The 16,566-nt window shown below is 41.8% G+C and overlaps 1 long non-coding RNA gene across 1 annotated transcript; it reads left to right on the forward strand.

The window, feature by feature from the left end:
• The first annotated feature begins 5,431 nt into the window (after positions 1–5,431).
• LOC136673241 (uncharacterized) lies at positions 5,432–14,239 on the forward strand. Its single transcript, XR_010795910.1, has 3 exons — positions 5,432–5,510; positions 13,819–13,879; positions 14,045–14,239. It is a non-coding gene; the product is annotated as an uncharacterized lncRNA (long non-coding RNA).
• The last annotated feature ends 2,327 nt before the right edge of the window (positions 14,240–16,566 follow it).

Below are 16,566 nucleotides of genomic sequence, written 5' to 3' on the forward strand. Positions count from 1 at the left end.
TCAAAAAAGTGTCCGTAGGTGTGAGTGAATGTGTGAGTGTGTGTGTTGTCCTGTGAAGGACTGGCGCCCCCTCCAGGGTGTATTCCCACCTTGCGCCCAATGATTCCAGGTAGGTTCTGGACCCACCGCGACCCTGAACTGGATAAGAGTTACAGACAATGAATGAATGAATCTGAATCTGCATATTTGCATAAAGCTGAGAAAATCTTAATTTTATAACAAATATATGCAGAAAACCATAAAATTCTAAAAGGTTCACATACTTTTGTCTTGCAACTGCAAATGTGTATGTATAAGAAGTACATTTCTTTATGGTATATCCAGTTCTCTTTGACCTTATTCATTCATTGTTTGTAAATCCCAACCTTAAGACTCTGGAGCTATGTGACTGTGACACCACCTGCAGCATCACTGTGCCACCCTCTTTGAACTTATGAAACAATAATATAATTTGAGATAATTGGTTTCTAATTTTCATAAGCTATAAACCATACTGATTACGGGTAAAAAAGGCTTGGCACATGCCACTTTACTTGTAATGGATATAACACTTAAAAAATAATATTTAGACCGGTAGTCTACTCTCTACCTAAGGGTATGTTATTAAGTATGTGTTGGTTAATGCAATGTGATGCAACATCCTCATCTCTGCACACTGATCCTGATCCTTCACTCGCCACAAAAGTTGGGACACTAAACAAATTGTGAATAAAAACTGAATGCAATGATGTGGAGGTGTCAACATCTAATATTTTATTCAGAATAGAACACAACCCACAGATCAAAAGTTTAATCTGAGAGAATGTATCATTTTAAGGGAAAAATGTTGTTTCAAAATTTCATGGCGTCAACAAATCCCAAAAAAGTTGGGACAAGGCCATTTTTTACCACTGTGTGGCATCCCCCCTTCTTCTTACAACACTCAGACGTCTGGGGACAGAGGAGACCAGTTTCTCAAGTTTAGAAATAGGAACGCTCTCCCATTCATGTCTAATACAGGCCTCTAACTGTTCAATCGTCTTGGGCCTTCTTTGTCGCACCTTCCTCTTTATGATGCTCCAAATGTTCTCTACAGGTGAAAGATGGACTGCAGGCTGCCATTTCAGTCCCCGGATCCTTCTCCTACGTAGCCATGATGTTGTGATTGCTGCAGAATGTGGTCTGGCATTATCTTGTTGAAAAATGCAGGGTCTTCCCTGAAAGAGATGACGTCTAGATGGGAGCATATGTTGTTCTAGAACCTGAACATAGTTCTCTGCATTAATGGTGCCTTTCCAGACATGCAAGCTGCCCATGTCACAAGCACTCATGCAACCCCATACCATCAGTGATGCAGGCTTCTGAACGGAGCGTTGATAACAACTCGGGTTATCCTTGTCCTCTCTGGTCCGGATGACATGGCGTCCCAGTGTTCCATAAAGAACTTCAAATAGTGACTCATCTGACCACAGAACAGTCTTCCATTTCGCCACACTCCATTTTAAAAACCCCCTGGTCCAGTGCAAACGTCTGAGCTTGTGGAGCTTGCTTAGAAATGGCTTCCTCTTTGCACTGTAGAGTTTCAGCTGGCGACGGCGGATGGCACGGTGGATTGTGTTCACTGACAATGCTTTCTGGAAGTATTCCTGAGCCTATTCTGTTATTTCCTTGACAGTGGCGTTCCTGTTTGAGGTGCAGTGACGTTTAAGGGCCCGGAGATCACGAGCATCCAGTAGAGTTTTACGGCCTTGACCCTTACGCACAGCAATTGTTCCAGATTCTCTGAATCTTTTGATGATGTTATGCACGGTTGATGATGATAACTTAAAAGTCTTTGCTATTTTACTCTGGGTAACACCATTCTGGTATCGCTGCACTATCTTTCTGCTCAACAATGGTGGAATTGGTGATCCTCTTACCATCTTGGCTTCAGAGAGACACTGACACTCTGAGAAGCTCTTTTTATCCCAATCATGTTGTCAATTGACCTAATTAGTGTTAATTGGTCTTCCAGCTGTTCGTTAAATGCACAATTTCCTTTTTCCAGCCACTTATTGCTACTTGTCCCAACTTTTTTGGGATTTGTTGACACTGTGAAATTCTGAATCAACATATTTTTCCTTTAAAATGTTACATTTACTCAGATTAAACTTTTGATCTGTCATCTATGTTCTATTACGAATAAAATATAGACATTTGCCGTCTCCACATCATTGCATTCAGTTTTTATTCACAATTTGTTTAGTGTCCCAGTTTGGAATCCAGTTTGTACACTCTCAGAAAAACTGTGGAGCTGCCCTCAGGGGAACATACTCAGTACAGTTAGGTGCAGTTGTGTCGTGTGGAACATAATTGTATCGTATTATATTTTAATTGTAGATTTTAAAGTTGTGTTGATTCATACGCTCCATTTCATCTCCAGGAATTTATTGTATTATTCTCCACAGTTGTATAATGAAAGATTACAGATACCCCCCTCTCTTCTGGAGAAAACAGTGTAATGAACCTTTAAAGAACACAACTGGACTTTAACACCACTGCTGTACCTTTAAAGACACACTACACTGTCTGTACCTTTAGAGACAATAATGAACCTGTACCATACTGTACTTCACCCACCACCGCTCCACCGTCAGCTTTCTCCTGTGTGTAATCACAGCTGGGATGAGTTGGAGTGGTGTTCTGATCCACAACTAATCACCCAGCACCAGCACCTGACCTCACTAAAGTTCCCGTCCCTGGCCACATGTGGATACCAGGCCACTTCAGAGCTAAATTCTGCTTAGAACATCTGACGTGGTGGTGGTGTGTTAGTGTGTGTTGTGCTGGTGTAGAGTGGATCAGACACAGCAGTGCTGCTGGAGTTTTTAAACCCTGTGTCCACTCTCTGTCCACTCTGTGAGACACTCCTCCCTCGTTGGTCCACCTTGTAGATGTAGAGTCAGAGATGGTAGCTCATCTGTCGCTGCACAGTGTGTGTCGCTCGTCCTCTAGTCCTTCATCAGTGACACAGGACGCTGTCGGCTGGATGTTTTTGGTCGGTGGACTGTTCTCGGTCCAGACACTGAGGGGTTTAAAAACTCCAGCAGCACTGCTGTGTCTGATCCACTCTACACCAGCACAACACACACTCACACACCACCACCACGTCAGTGTCACTGCAGCGCTGAGAATGATCCACCACCACATCACACCTGCTCTGTGGGGGTCAGTGGAGCTGGTAAAATGGACAGGGAGTGTAGAAACAACCAGGTGTTTATAATGTTATGGCTAATGGGGAATACTGAAAGTGCTGCTATGACAACAACAAGGAACCGGCGTCGACACCCTGCGGAGACTTGTTAACGATGTGGACACGTGTATCTCGTGTCTTTGAGTTACATTTCTCCCCCAAACAAGTCATAGCTCAGCCCCTTCAGTCCTACCTCCTCCTTTTTACTCCTCTTCGACACCTTCTTCTCCATCTTAGCCGCCGTCTTCTCCGCCCCCTTCACCTTCTTTTCCTTTTTACCCTTTTTACCCATTTCTGTGGCTATCTGCCCTCAACACACTCTGTAAACACACAACTACTCTCTCTCTCTCTCTCTCTCTCTCTCTCTCTCTCTCTCTCACTCTCTCTCTCTCTCACTCTCTCTCTCTCTCTCTCTCTCTCTCTCACTCACTCTCTCTCTCTCTCTCTCACTCTCTCTCTCTCTCACTCTTACTCTCTCATACACAACTACTCTCTGTCTCTCTCTCACTCACTCTCTCTCTCTCTCTCTCTCTCTCTCTCTCTCTCACACACACACACACACACACACACAAACACGTGTTCCGCTTTCATTCTCGAGCTCCTGTGTGTGGCCTCTGTCGCCCCTCAGTGGACTGGATCCTCCACTACAGCACACAATGGAGGCACCGCTCTGTAAACACGTCACTATCATTTAATCAGAGTATACCCAGTAAACAATTAGCCGTTGATTCAACGTTGAAATAACGTAATGACTGCCGTCTAATCAACGTTCTCTTAAGGTTGAAAATGAAAGTTGAAAAGACGTCCAAACACAGACATTGAAAAGACGACTATTAGACGTATTTTGGACGTCAGTTGACGTTATTAATTGGTCCCGAAATAAATTACTTGTATAAAACGCATTTTGGACGTCCACTGACGTTATCGATTGGTCACCACTTAACTAACTTATTAAGATGGATTTTGGACATCCATTGACGTTTAAAATGTGTCCTTGACGGACAGACTACTTTTAGACCTATTTTGAACGTCCAGGGATGTTCCTTGTTTACTGGTGTGTACTATGTCTTACCCCTACACCACTTTCTATAATAGTGGCGGGCAAACTAAGGCCCATATATATATAAAATATCAGGCAATTAACTAGATGTCCACTAGATTTAGTTTAACACTACTGACCTCTGCTACAGCCGAGTCTGTCTATAGATATTATCTCGTCACCTTGGTAACTAGGTTGAGTGCTATTACCCTTTTATAGTCACTCACTAATCACCCCACTGTGATCTAACCACTTTAAGACGTCACACATAAACCGTTAACTTCTGTTGAAAGTGCTGCTTTAAACTCTGTACTGGTTTTGTTTAGACTGTGATACACAAACAGAAACAAAGTTAAAAACAAATACATTACGAAATCACATCCACGCATAAACGTTGACGTAATTAAAAGACTGAATTAAATGAATAAACAGTGTAATTATTGAAGCCTTCATTACTGTGAATGAAGTCGTGTTCAGAAAGGAGTCTGAAAGTGTTGAATATCGTGGTGTCCGACTGCAGTTCAGATTGCATCAGTGCTGTTTTGGGATCTGTTTGGACTGTGGATGGTGTACAGTTCACTGGTCTGTGTGTGTGTGTGTGTGTGTGTGTGTGTGTGTGCAGTGCTGTTAGTCACTGTGTGGAACAGTGGTGTGGCTGTGGTCACACAGAGGGGTTAGTGGTTTAAAGGTGAATGCACTGATAGAGAAAGGGTCTAAATCTGTAATAATGTAATCAACTGTACTATTCCCAAGAGTTGAACAAAATGTGTTTCTTCCTAAAGAGCCCCTCGTGTCCTACCGTTCACAATACACTGTCCCAGGCTCTGACAGAGCTGCAGGAGGACTTTACCACTTCTGTTTATGATGAAGTCATGGTTGTTTCTGTGGGGATAAAGAGGACTGTTGTTAATTAAAGACATGTTCTCAGTTATGAAATGATCAGTTGGTGTGTGTATGAAGTCAGGTTGTGTCCCTGTTCTCACATTCTCCCTCTCCTCTCCAGCTCCACAGACCACACTACATCGTTCTTATTCGTGTTATTCATATTTTGTTTATATTTCCTGTCATTTACATTGTTTTGTCAGGATTTGGTAAAGTGTTAAAGTGGAGTGTTTTCCCCAAATCTGGCGCCCCCGAGTGTGTCTGAGGTGAAGGTGAAAGTGAAAGTTCTCTGCTCTTGATGCTGAAATGGAGAGACAGGTGGAGGTTTTGTGGATGAAGGTTTAAAGGAGAACGAAGGGAAGAGCAGCGGAGGCGGAGGTATTATCTTGTCTTTTGGGGGTTTGGATTATTTTGGTGGCCAACAAATATATTTTTTTCCAGGTAGGGACCGTGACCCTCAGTGTTTTGTTAAATCCACGCACAGAAAGTTTCAGCTGTTTACTTCCTGAACATAAGACTAGAGACAGACGAGAGCCGTTTGGACTTTATTTACAACATGGCCACAGTGGAAATGAGAAAACAAGCCGAGACCGAGCACGAGAACACACTGAGAAACACTCCAGCAGAGCAACACCCACTCAGCTGGAGAAATTGTATCAGCCCACACTCGGGCGTATCACGCCCTCTGGAACAAAAACACTCGGCTCGATGCCGGCACGCGGAGTCGGCCGATAGTTCTGACTAGAGGTGGGCGATACGATCCGATACCAAGTAAATGCAGGGCCAGTATTGCCGATATTGATAGTGTAGTGTGCCAACTGCAATGGCAATCTCCTCGCCAGCCGATAGTGCCGAGCCTGAGCCAGAATCGGCCCAGATCTACCTTGCTAGCTGGGCAGAGGCAAAAAGAGAGACACAGTGCGAGTATTCTGTACATGCTGAAGGTGATAGAGTCTTAACACAGTTTAACACAAGCGCAGGGAGCCATTGTGAGACCTGCTCAGAGCTCGGTGCTGTTTTCACCTGAAGTTCATAACTGATCAACACTAAACTGAACTCTCTCGTTCCTCCTTTCATTTTCTTTCAGAATGTTAACACCTTTTCCCAAAGATGTGTGTTTTCATAAATGTTTAATTGTGTTTAAAACGTTCAGTTTAGACCCATGTGTGTGTTTTCTCTCTGTAATTTTTACTCTGGAGCGGAGGAACAGCCGAGGACTCGCACACCGCTGTGATGAGACTCGTAGGTGCTACTTGGAGGTTGTGGTTTGACGATGAGTGGTGCTTGGTGTAAAAAGTTTGAGAAGCACTGTCCTAACGTGTTCAACAGCAGAGACGTTTCTATTTAACACTGATCCATGAAGGAAACACTGGTTAATAATGAAATAGAAGCGACTGATCGGCTGAAACATGGAGGGAATGTGTTTATTACAGAGTGAAGTGAAGAAATAAACAGGATTCAGACGATCAGAAAGTCAGACTCACTGAGGAACCCATCAGGAGAAGTTCTCTAAAGCTCCAGAGCAGCACGTCTCCAACTACACACAAGATGTAGCTTGAGCTCTTTAACTCTGAGCTCTTTAGGCTGGAGCTGAGGTTTCAGTGCTCTTTGATCTCTCGAAATAGAAACACTGCAGAATAGTGATGGGAGTTTCCCGTCTTCTTGGGGAGCCGGCTCTTTCAGCTCCTAAATGGCTCTTTGTTTTACCACTTATTTCCACTGGTACAGAACATTACCTACATTTTACATCACTATATGGACAAAACATTATTGTTCAATATTAAAAATAATAAATAGTGTGGCAATGGCCAGTTGTTTTATGGCTGTCTAAGGGATGAATTTATGATTGTTAAGATGGGATTGATTATGACTGGTAATACTTCTTTAATAGTTTTGTTGGTATTGCATCAAGTGTGCAGGTCGTACAATTTGACGAGTAGATGATTTTCTCCAGTTCTAGCTGTGGTAGTGGGTCAAAGTCCTCTAGTCTTTCTTCTATGTTTTGTTCTATATCATCCACATCAGATGACAGACAGGCTGGATTTAGTAATATGGTATTTATTGTTTGTCTAATATTTTCAATCTTATTGTTAAAAAAGTCCATAAAAGCATTGCTGGTGTGAATGGCTGGGATCTGTGGATCAGTAGCTGTCCGAATGTTTGTAAGTTTAGAGATTACATTAAAGAGTGCTCTAGGATTGTGTTTATTATTTTCAATCAGTGAGGACAGATGTGCTGAACGTGCATTGACGAGTGCCCTTCTATGTTGGATAAGGCTGTCTTTCCAGGCACAGTGAAATACTTCCAGTTTAGTCGACCGCCATTTCCGCTCTAATTTCCTTACGGTTTGTTTTAGGGTGAGTGTTTCTTCATTATACCAGGGAGCAAGTTTTTTCTGTCGTAGCTTTTTACGCTTAAGCGGTGCTACACTATCTAAAGTTGATCGAAGAGTGTTATCTAAGTAGTCCGTTAGTCTGTCGAGCTCCAGTGGGTCCGCTGGACTACTGACTGAGGTCAATAAATCAGTGATGTTTTCAGTAAATTTGGGGGCTGTAGATGGGATTAGTGAGCGCTTTATAGAGTAATGTGGGCATGTACATTTTTTAATATCTAAACTCAGTTCATATGAAATTAGGTAGTGGTCTGAGACCGTGGAAGACTGAGGGAGAATATTTAGGTTTTTTAGGTTCGTGCCCAGGGTCAAAACCAAGTCTAGTGTGTGATTACAATAATGAGTAGGACCTGATACATTTTGTGTGAAACCAACAGAATCTATGATTGATGTGAAAGCCTTTTTTAGGGGATCATCACTTTTCTCAAAATGAATGTTAAAGTCTCCTACAATTATTAACGTATCACAGGACACTGCTAAATTAGCAGCTAGTTCACCAAATTCTTTTATAAATTCTGAATAGGGCCCTGGTGGTCTATAAATGTTTAATAAGGAGATTGTGTTCTTATTTGTGGCGGGGTTAATTATGTTAATGTACATAATTTCGAAGGAAGTACAGTTGTAACCATGTTTTTGGTTAATAATTAAATTATTTTTGTAAATTCTACATAATCCACCCCCTTTGCCCGTCAGTCTGGAGCTGTGTACATATTTATAGCCTGTAGGGGTGGCTTGATTTAATAAATATTCATCATTTCTGACCCAAGTTTCACTAAGGCATAAAACATCAAACCGACAACAAACTGACAGGAGACAGGACTTAGGACAAGACAAGACAAGACAATACAAGACAACAAACCGACAGGAGACAGGACTTAGGACAGAACAAGACAAGACAAGACAAGACAAGACAAGACAAGACAAGACAACAAACCGACAGGAGACAGGACTTAAGACAAGACAAGACAATACAAGACAACAAACCGACAGGAGACAGGACTTAGGACAAGACAAGACAAGACAACAAAAAAAATGACAGGAGACAGGACTTAGGACAAGACAAGACAACAAACCGACAGGAGACAGGACTTAGGACAAGACAAGACAAGACAAGACAACAAACCGACAGGAGACAGGACTTAGGACAAGACAAGACAAGACAAGACAAGACAAGACAAGACAACAACAAATGTACAACAAATGTACATAATTTCGAAGGAAGTACAGTTGTAACCATGTTTTTGGTTAATAATTAAATTATTTTTGTAAATTCTACATAATCCACCCCCTTTGCCCGTCAGTCTGGAGCTGTGTACATATTTATAGCCTGTAGGAGTGGCTTGATTTAATAAATATTCATCATTTCTGACCCAAGTTTCACTAAGGCATAAAACATCAAACCGACAACAAACTGACAGGAGACAGGACTTAGGACAAGACAAGACAAGACAATACAAGACAACAAACCGACAGGAGACAGGACTTAGGACAAGACAAGACAAGACAATACAAGACAACAAACCGACAGGAGACAGGACTTAGGACAGAACAAGACAAGACAAGACAAGACAACAAACCGACAGGAGACAGGACTTAAGACAAGACAAGACAATACAAGACAACAAACCGACAGGAGACAGGACTTAGGACAAGACAAGACAACAAACCGACAGGAGACAGGACTTAAGACAAGACAAGACAATACAAGACAACAAACCGACAGGAGACAGGACTTAGGACAAGACAAGACAAGACAACAAAAAAAATGACATGAGACAGGACTTAGGACAAGACAAGACAACAAACCGACAGGAGACAGGACTTAGGACAAGACAAGACAATACAAGACAACAAACCGACAGGAGACAGGACTTAGGACAAGACAAGACAAGACAACAACAAATGTACATAATTTCGAAGGATGTACAGTTGTAACCATGTTTTTGGTTAATAATTAAATTATTTTTGTAAATTCTACATAATCCACCCCCTTTGCCCGTCAGTCTGGAGCTGTGTACATATTTATAGCCTGTAGGAGTGGCTTGATTTAATAAATATTCATCATTTCTGACCCAAGTTTCACTAAGGCATAAATCATCAAACTGACAACAAACTGACAGGAGACAGGACTTAGGACAAGACAAGACAAGACAATACAAGACAACAAACCGACAGGAGACAGGACTTAGGACAAGACAAGACAAGACAATACAAGACAACAAACCGACAGGAGACAGGACTTAGGACAGAACAAGACAAGACAAGACAAGACAAGACAACAAACCGACAGGAGACAGGACTTAAGACAAGACAAGACAATACAAGACAACAAACCGACAGGAGACAGGACTTAGGACAAGACAAGACAAGACAAGACAAGACAACAAACCGACAGGAGACAAGACTTAAGACAAGACAAGACAATACAAGACAACAAACCGACAGGAGACCGGACTTAAGACAAGACAAGACAATACAAGACAACAAACCGACAGGAGACAGGACTTAGGACAAGACAAGACAAGACAACAAACCGACAGGACACAGGACTTAGGACAAGACAAGACAAGACAAGACAAGACAACAACAAATAAATGACAGAAGACAGGACTTAGGACAAGACAAGACAAGACAAGACAACAAAAAAAAAATGACAGGAGACAGGACTTAGGACAAGACAAGACAACAAACCGACAGGAGACAGGACTTAGGACAAGACAAGACAAGACAAGACAACAAACCGACAGGACACAGGACTTAGGACAAGACAAGACAAGACAAGACAAGACAAGACAACAACAAATAAATGACAGAAGACAGGACTTAGGACAAGACAAGACAAAAAACCGACAGGAGACAGGACTTAGGACAAGACAAGACAAGGCAAGACAACAAACCGACAGGAGACAGGACTTAGGACAAGACAAGACAAGGCAAGACAACAAACCGACAGGAGACAGGACTTAGGACAAGAAAAGACAAGACAACAAACCAACAGGACACAGGACTTAGGACAAGACAAGACAACAAACCGACAGGAGACAGGACTTAGGACAAGACAAGACAACAAAAAAAAATGACAGGAGACAGGACTTAGGACAAGACAAGACAACAAACCGACAGGAGACAGGACTTAGGACAAGACAAGACAAGACAACAACAAAAAAAAAAAAGACAGAAGACAGGACTTAGGACAAGACAAGACAACAAACCGACAGGAGACAGGACTTAGGACAAGACAAGACAAGGCAAGACAACAAACCGACAGGAGACAGGACTTAGGATAAGAAAAGACAACAAACCGACAGGAGACAGGACTTAGGACAAGAAAAGACAACAAACCGACAGGAGACAGGACTTAGGACAAGAAAAGACAACAAACCGACAGGAGACAGGACTTAGGACAAGACAAGACAACAAACCGACAGGACACAGGACTTAGGACAAGACAAGACAACAAACCGACAGGAGACAGGACATAGGACAAGACAAGACAACAAACCGACAGGAGACAGGACTTAGGACAAGAAAAGACAACAAACCGACAGGAGACAGGACTTAGGACAAGAAAAGACAACAAACCGACAGGACACAGGACTTAGGACAAGACAAGACAAGACAAGACAAGACAAGACAACAACAAATAAATGACAGAAGACAGGACTTAGGACAAGACAAGACAAAAAACCGACAGGAGACAGGACTTAGGACAAGACAAGACAAGACAATACAAGACAACAAACCGACAGGAGACAGGACTTAGGACAAGACAAGACAAGACAATACAAGACAACAAACCGACAGGAGACAGGACTTAGGACAAGACAAGACAAGACAATACAAGACAACAAACCGACAGGAGACAGGACTTAGGACAGAACAAGACAAGACAAGACAAGACAACAAACCGACAGGAGACAGGACTTAAGACAAGACAAGACAATACAAGACAACAAACCGACAGGAGACAGGACTTAGGACAAGACAAGACAACAAACCGACAGGAGACAGGACTTAAGACAAGACAAGACAATACAAGACAACAAACCGACAGGAGACAGGACTTAGGACAAGACAAGACAAGACAACAAAAAAAATGACATGAGACAGGACTTAGGACAAGACAAGACAACAAACCGACAGGAGACAGGACTTAGGACAAGACAAGACAATACAAGACAACAAACCGACAGGAGACAGGACTTAGGACAAGACAAGACAAGACAACAACAAATGTACATAATTTCGAAGGATGTACAGTTGTAACCATGTTTTTGGTTAATAATTAAATTATTTTTGTAAATTCTACATAATCCACCCCCTTTGCCCGTCAGTCTGGAGCTGTGTACATATTTATAGCCTGTAGGAGTGGCTTGATTTAATAAATATTCATCATTTCTGACCCAAGTTTCACTAAGGCATAAATCATCAAACTGACAACAAACTGACAGGAGACAGGACTTAGGACAAGACAAGACAAGACAATACAAGACAACAAACCGACAGGAGACAGGACTTAGGACAAGACAAGACAAGACAATACAAGACAACAAACCGACAGGAGACAGGACTTAGGACAGAACAAGACAAGACAAGACAAGACAAGACAACAAACCGACAGGAGACAGGACTTAAGACAAGACAAGACAATACAAGACAACAAACCGACAGGAGACAGGACTTAGGACAAGACAAGACAAGACAAGACAAGACAACAAACCGACAGGAGACAAGACTTAAGACAAGACAAGACAATACAAGACAACAAACCGACAGGAGACCGGACTTAAGACAAGACAAGACAATACAAGACAACAAACCGACAGGAGACAGGACTTAGGACAAGACAAGACAAGACAACAAACCGACAGGACACAGGACTTAGGACAAGACAAGACAAGACAAGACAAGACAACAACAAATAAATGACAGAAGACAGGACTTAGGACAAGACAAGACAAGACAAGACAAGACAACAAAAAAAAAATGACAGGAGACAGGACTTAGGACAAGACAAGACAACAAACCGACAGGAGACAGGACTTAGGACAAGACAAGACAAGACAAGACAACAAACCGACAGGACACAGGACTTAGGACAAGACAAGACAAGACAAGACAAGACAAGACAACAACAAATAAATGACAGAAGACAGGACTTAGGACAAGACAAGACAAAAAACCGACAGGAGACAGGACTTAGGACAAGACAAGACAAGGCAAGACAACAAACCGACAGGAGACAGGACTTAGGACAAGACAAGACAAGGCAAGACAACAAACCGACAGGAGACAGGACTTAGGACAAGAAAAGACAAGACAACAAACCAACAGGACACAGGACTTAGGACAAGACAAGACAACAAACCGACAGGAGACAGGACTTAGGACAAGACAAGACAACAAACCGACAGGAGACAGGACTTAGGACAAGACAAGACAAGACAACAACAAAAAAAAAAAAGACAGAAGACAGGACTTAGGACAAGACAAGACAACAAACCGACAGGAGACAGGACTTAGGACAAGACGGGAACACACACAGGAAATGGAGCTGGGGACTTGACAGGACCGGAAATAGGAGACTGGACTCGGGACAGGAGACTGACAAAGGGGAGCAACGGGAGACGAAGCTGGAGACCAGACAGGGGACTGAACAAGAGACTGGACAGGCGACTGATGAAAGGGAACGGGAGCGGCGGATGCCGCCATCACAGGGACAGGAGTGGCTGTGGAAGCCGCCTTGACAGTAGCAGGAGCAAGGAGTCGCCTTTGAAAAGTTTCCAGGTAAGCATTAAGCCATGCTAAGTCCACGGAGGCAGGGGTGGAGGCACGTACTGGAGGTGTTGAGGGTTTAGGAGGTCTGATGGGCGCACTCATGAGGGACTTCTTCAACCAAAGAGTCCCAGATCCCCCCCCAGTGAGGGGGAGACTCCAGCTCGCTGCTTTCACTGGCTCCCTTTGCTCCTTCGTCTCACGCTGGAGCAGTCACTCTGTTCATCAGTTGCCTCCTCCTGTAGGCGCTGAGCAACTCTGGTGTGTATCTGCTGGAGCCGGCTACTCCATCTCACAGCCTCCTCAGAAAAATCGTCTGTGCTAGCTGCGTCCTTTTCATGGTTGGACATTCTGTCAGGACCGGGATTAGTAATCAGTAATTACTAATCCCGTAATCAGTGCTCAGTGATTCAGACCCACACACCAACCGTGATTTAAACAGAGACTCGGTTATTGTTCATATCACATCAATATTAACTTCACACATGAACCTTCACACTGTTTTATTCACTTCCACAGATCAGTGGAGAATGTAGAGAAAAGGAGAGAAAGAAGAAGGAGGAGTCTGCTCTGAGGACGGGTGAGTAATGTAAAGATACAAAATAAAAGTCACAGACAGTTTCCAAACGTGTTAAAAGCAATAAAGAAACAGTCATTGTTCTATTTATAAATCTGTATAAATTGATGTGAAATCAGGACAATGACCGGTTTGATCCTGAGTGTTTTATTAATGTGTTTCTCTCAGAGTTAAAAAGACTGAATGTCAATGTTAAAGACACAGAGAGAGACTTTTAATGGAGAGAAATGAAGAACCGAGAGAAAAACACAAACAAATTCAAGAGAAAGAAAAAACCTCTGACAAATAAAACAAAGACACTTCAGAGGAACAGAAAGGAGGGGAAAGAGAGCTTCAGGAGTCGCAGCAAGGAGAGGGTTCCTCCAGAGTGTAAGTAACTGACCCGGTCACTTCTAGCACTTTCTGCCGTGAGTACATTTCACTACAATGTTTATTAATCACACACTCTGTTTGTAATGGGTTTAAATAGAGGCGTGTAGTTCAGGAAAATCATGGAGGATTCAACTTATGATAAAAACATAATGTTATTGATTTTTAAACAGAGTAGAGAGAGTTTTTTTCTCTGTTTTAATGTGAGTTTAATGTTTTTCAGTAAATAAACAGTAGTTGTGTGTAAAAAGACATATTTCTAGACCATTTTACAGTGTTAACTCTCCACAAACTGACTTTAAGAACATGTGTTTATTCTGGTTTCTGTGGATTCTCAGTCAGTGAAGAGACTCCAGATCCAGCCGCTCGACGCGGGAGGAGAAAGAGTATAGAAAGACTTCCCCCAAGCAGTAAATAATCACATTTTCATATAGTTTTTGAAATAATTCTCTAGACAGACCACTGTCTCACGCTCAGTAATAAATTAACCCCTTCATTCTTGTTGTTCTGCAGTGAGTGGAGAGTCTCCTCCAGGGTCTGGTGGTGTATCAGAGCCCTGGAGCACTGGAAATGGGAAGAGTGCAGCAGTGAAGCAGACCTCAGGAGAGAAGAGAGAGAGAGATACCTTCGTGAAGCTGGCCCCTCATGTGATGAGAAACGGAATAAAAACGTGTCCTTGCGTTAGTGCTGCGTTAGTGCCGTTAAAATAAAGGTTCATGCCAGTTTAATTCTTGAGTTATTCAGCCATAAAGTTTCAACGAGTGACGTCACTCAGCCTCTCATCAACGTCCAAATCGCACCAGAGTGGTCTCCTCCGTTACTGATTTCATCTTAATGATGATTGTATTTTTATGTATGGAACAAATAAAGAATTTTGGTAGTTTTTGTAAAACAACTTTTGATATTAGAATACTGTGTTTTATTTTTTCATATGATTCCAGTTTACTGCTGAATCCCAAAAAATGTAGATGTTTACTGTTATTATTATTATTTCACTGTGAAGACATCACCTGAGATCCAGATGTCGATACGTAAATCAAATGTGGAAATGTAATTCTTTACCAGGTAATAATTAGAGGGTTCAGTTGTATTTATTTAGCATTTATTCAAGTTTGAATATAGGATCACAGGCTGTTTTTTTGGACATGGACAGTCATATTGGGCAAGGCTCTGACAAGCAGTGGATTTACTAGGTGATTAACTATATATCCACTTTGTGTAATTGGTCTCAGACCTCCAGCAAAAGTGTTAAACTGTGCTCCAGTACCCTGAACAAATGTCAAATTAAAGCTTATGACGTCACCTCCCACACAGCGATCAGTCCACGGGCAAAAAAAAAAAACAAACAAAAAAAAACTGTCACACCACTGACTGTAGCCCACTGCTGGTCCACCATCGGACCCCTCAGATCACTGTCCTGTACCGGATAGAACTCATTTATAATCTCCTCACACAGATTGTACATTCAGAGACTTTTATTCTGGAAAACACACTAATACAAATATCACCAACGGCTCTGAGAGATATAATAATGAGTATAAGACTGATATAAAATGATTAAATGATAAAAATGGTGACACTGTGCTGATTAAAGTTAGTTACTGATCTTATTAAATAATCAATAACAAAAAGATGTAAATGTAAATTGGACTGTGAATAGAAAAGTGCTGAAGTGTGGCATTTTGTCTAAAATTCTGTTTAATCAGCAGTGGTCCGCCAAGAAAACTCTGCCCTCAGTGGAACAACAGTGGTCCTAAGTCTCCACGTTAGGGAAGGTCTTGTTAGTGTCAGGAAAATCTCAGAAATTCAGTGATGGCAGGTTTTTTTTAAGAAGTTGTATAACCACAGATATATACAAGTTAAATAAGTACAAGTGAAAAAACAAAACAAATGAAATCACTGGCCATTAATTACAAACACTTCCTATAATAATAATAAAGAAAATCATATCAATTCACTGAATAATACTTCAAAATCCTTTCATTTCAAAAACTCTTTCATTTGCTGCACAGTTTATACCTGTAGAGTGAAGTTTATATTTGTACAAATTAATGTTCATCTTCCCTTTCGTGTTTTAAAGTAATCAGGCCCCACCTCCACCTTCTCATTTATTTCTTCAAAGCTGCAAAATATCCTTTGACATCACACTTCTTGGCACCAATAGAAAATGCAGTATTTTTAAGTTTGTGGGTTACTCACTCAGTTTTGATCCATGTTCATGTTATTGTTTATTGGATTTCCATCATTGTGTAATTACATTTTACTGAAGTCAAAGTTCAATAAATGACAAATAAAACATAAATCTTGGCTTGTGACTTTCA

This window comes from Hoplias malabaricus, chromosome 17, assembly GCF_029633855.1.
Source record: "Hoplias malabaricus isolate fHopMal1 chromosome 17, fHopMal1.hap1, whole genome shotgun sequence".
Classification (NCBI taxonomy): Eukaryota; Metazoa; Chordata; class Actinopteri; order Characiformes; family Erythrinidae; genus Hoplias; species Hoplias malabaricus.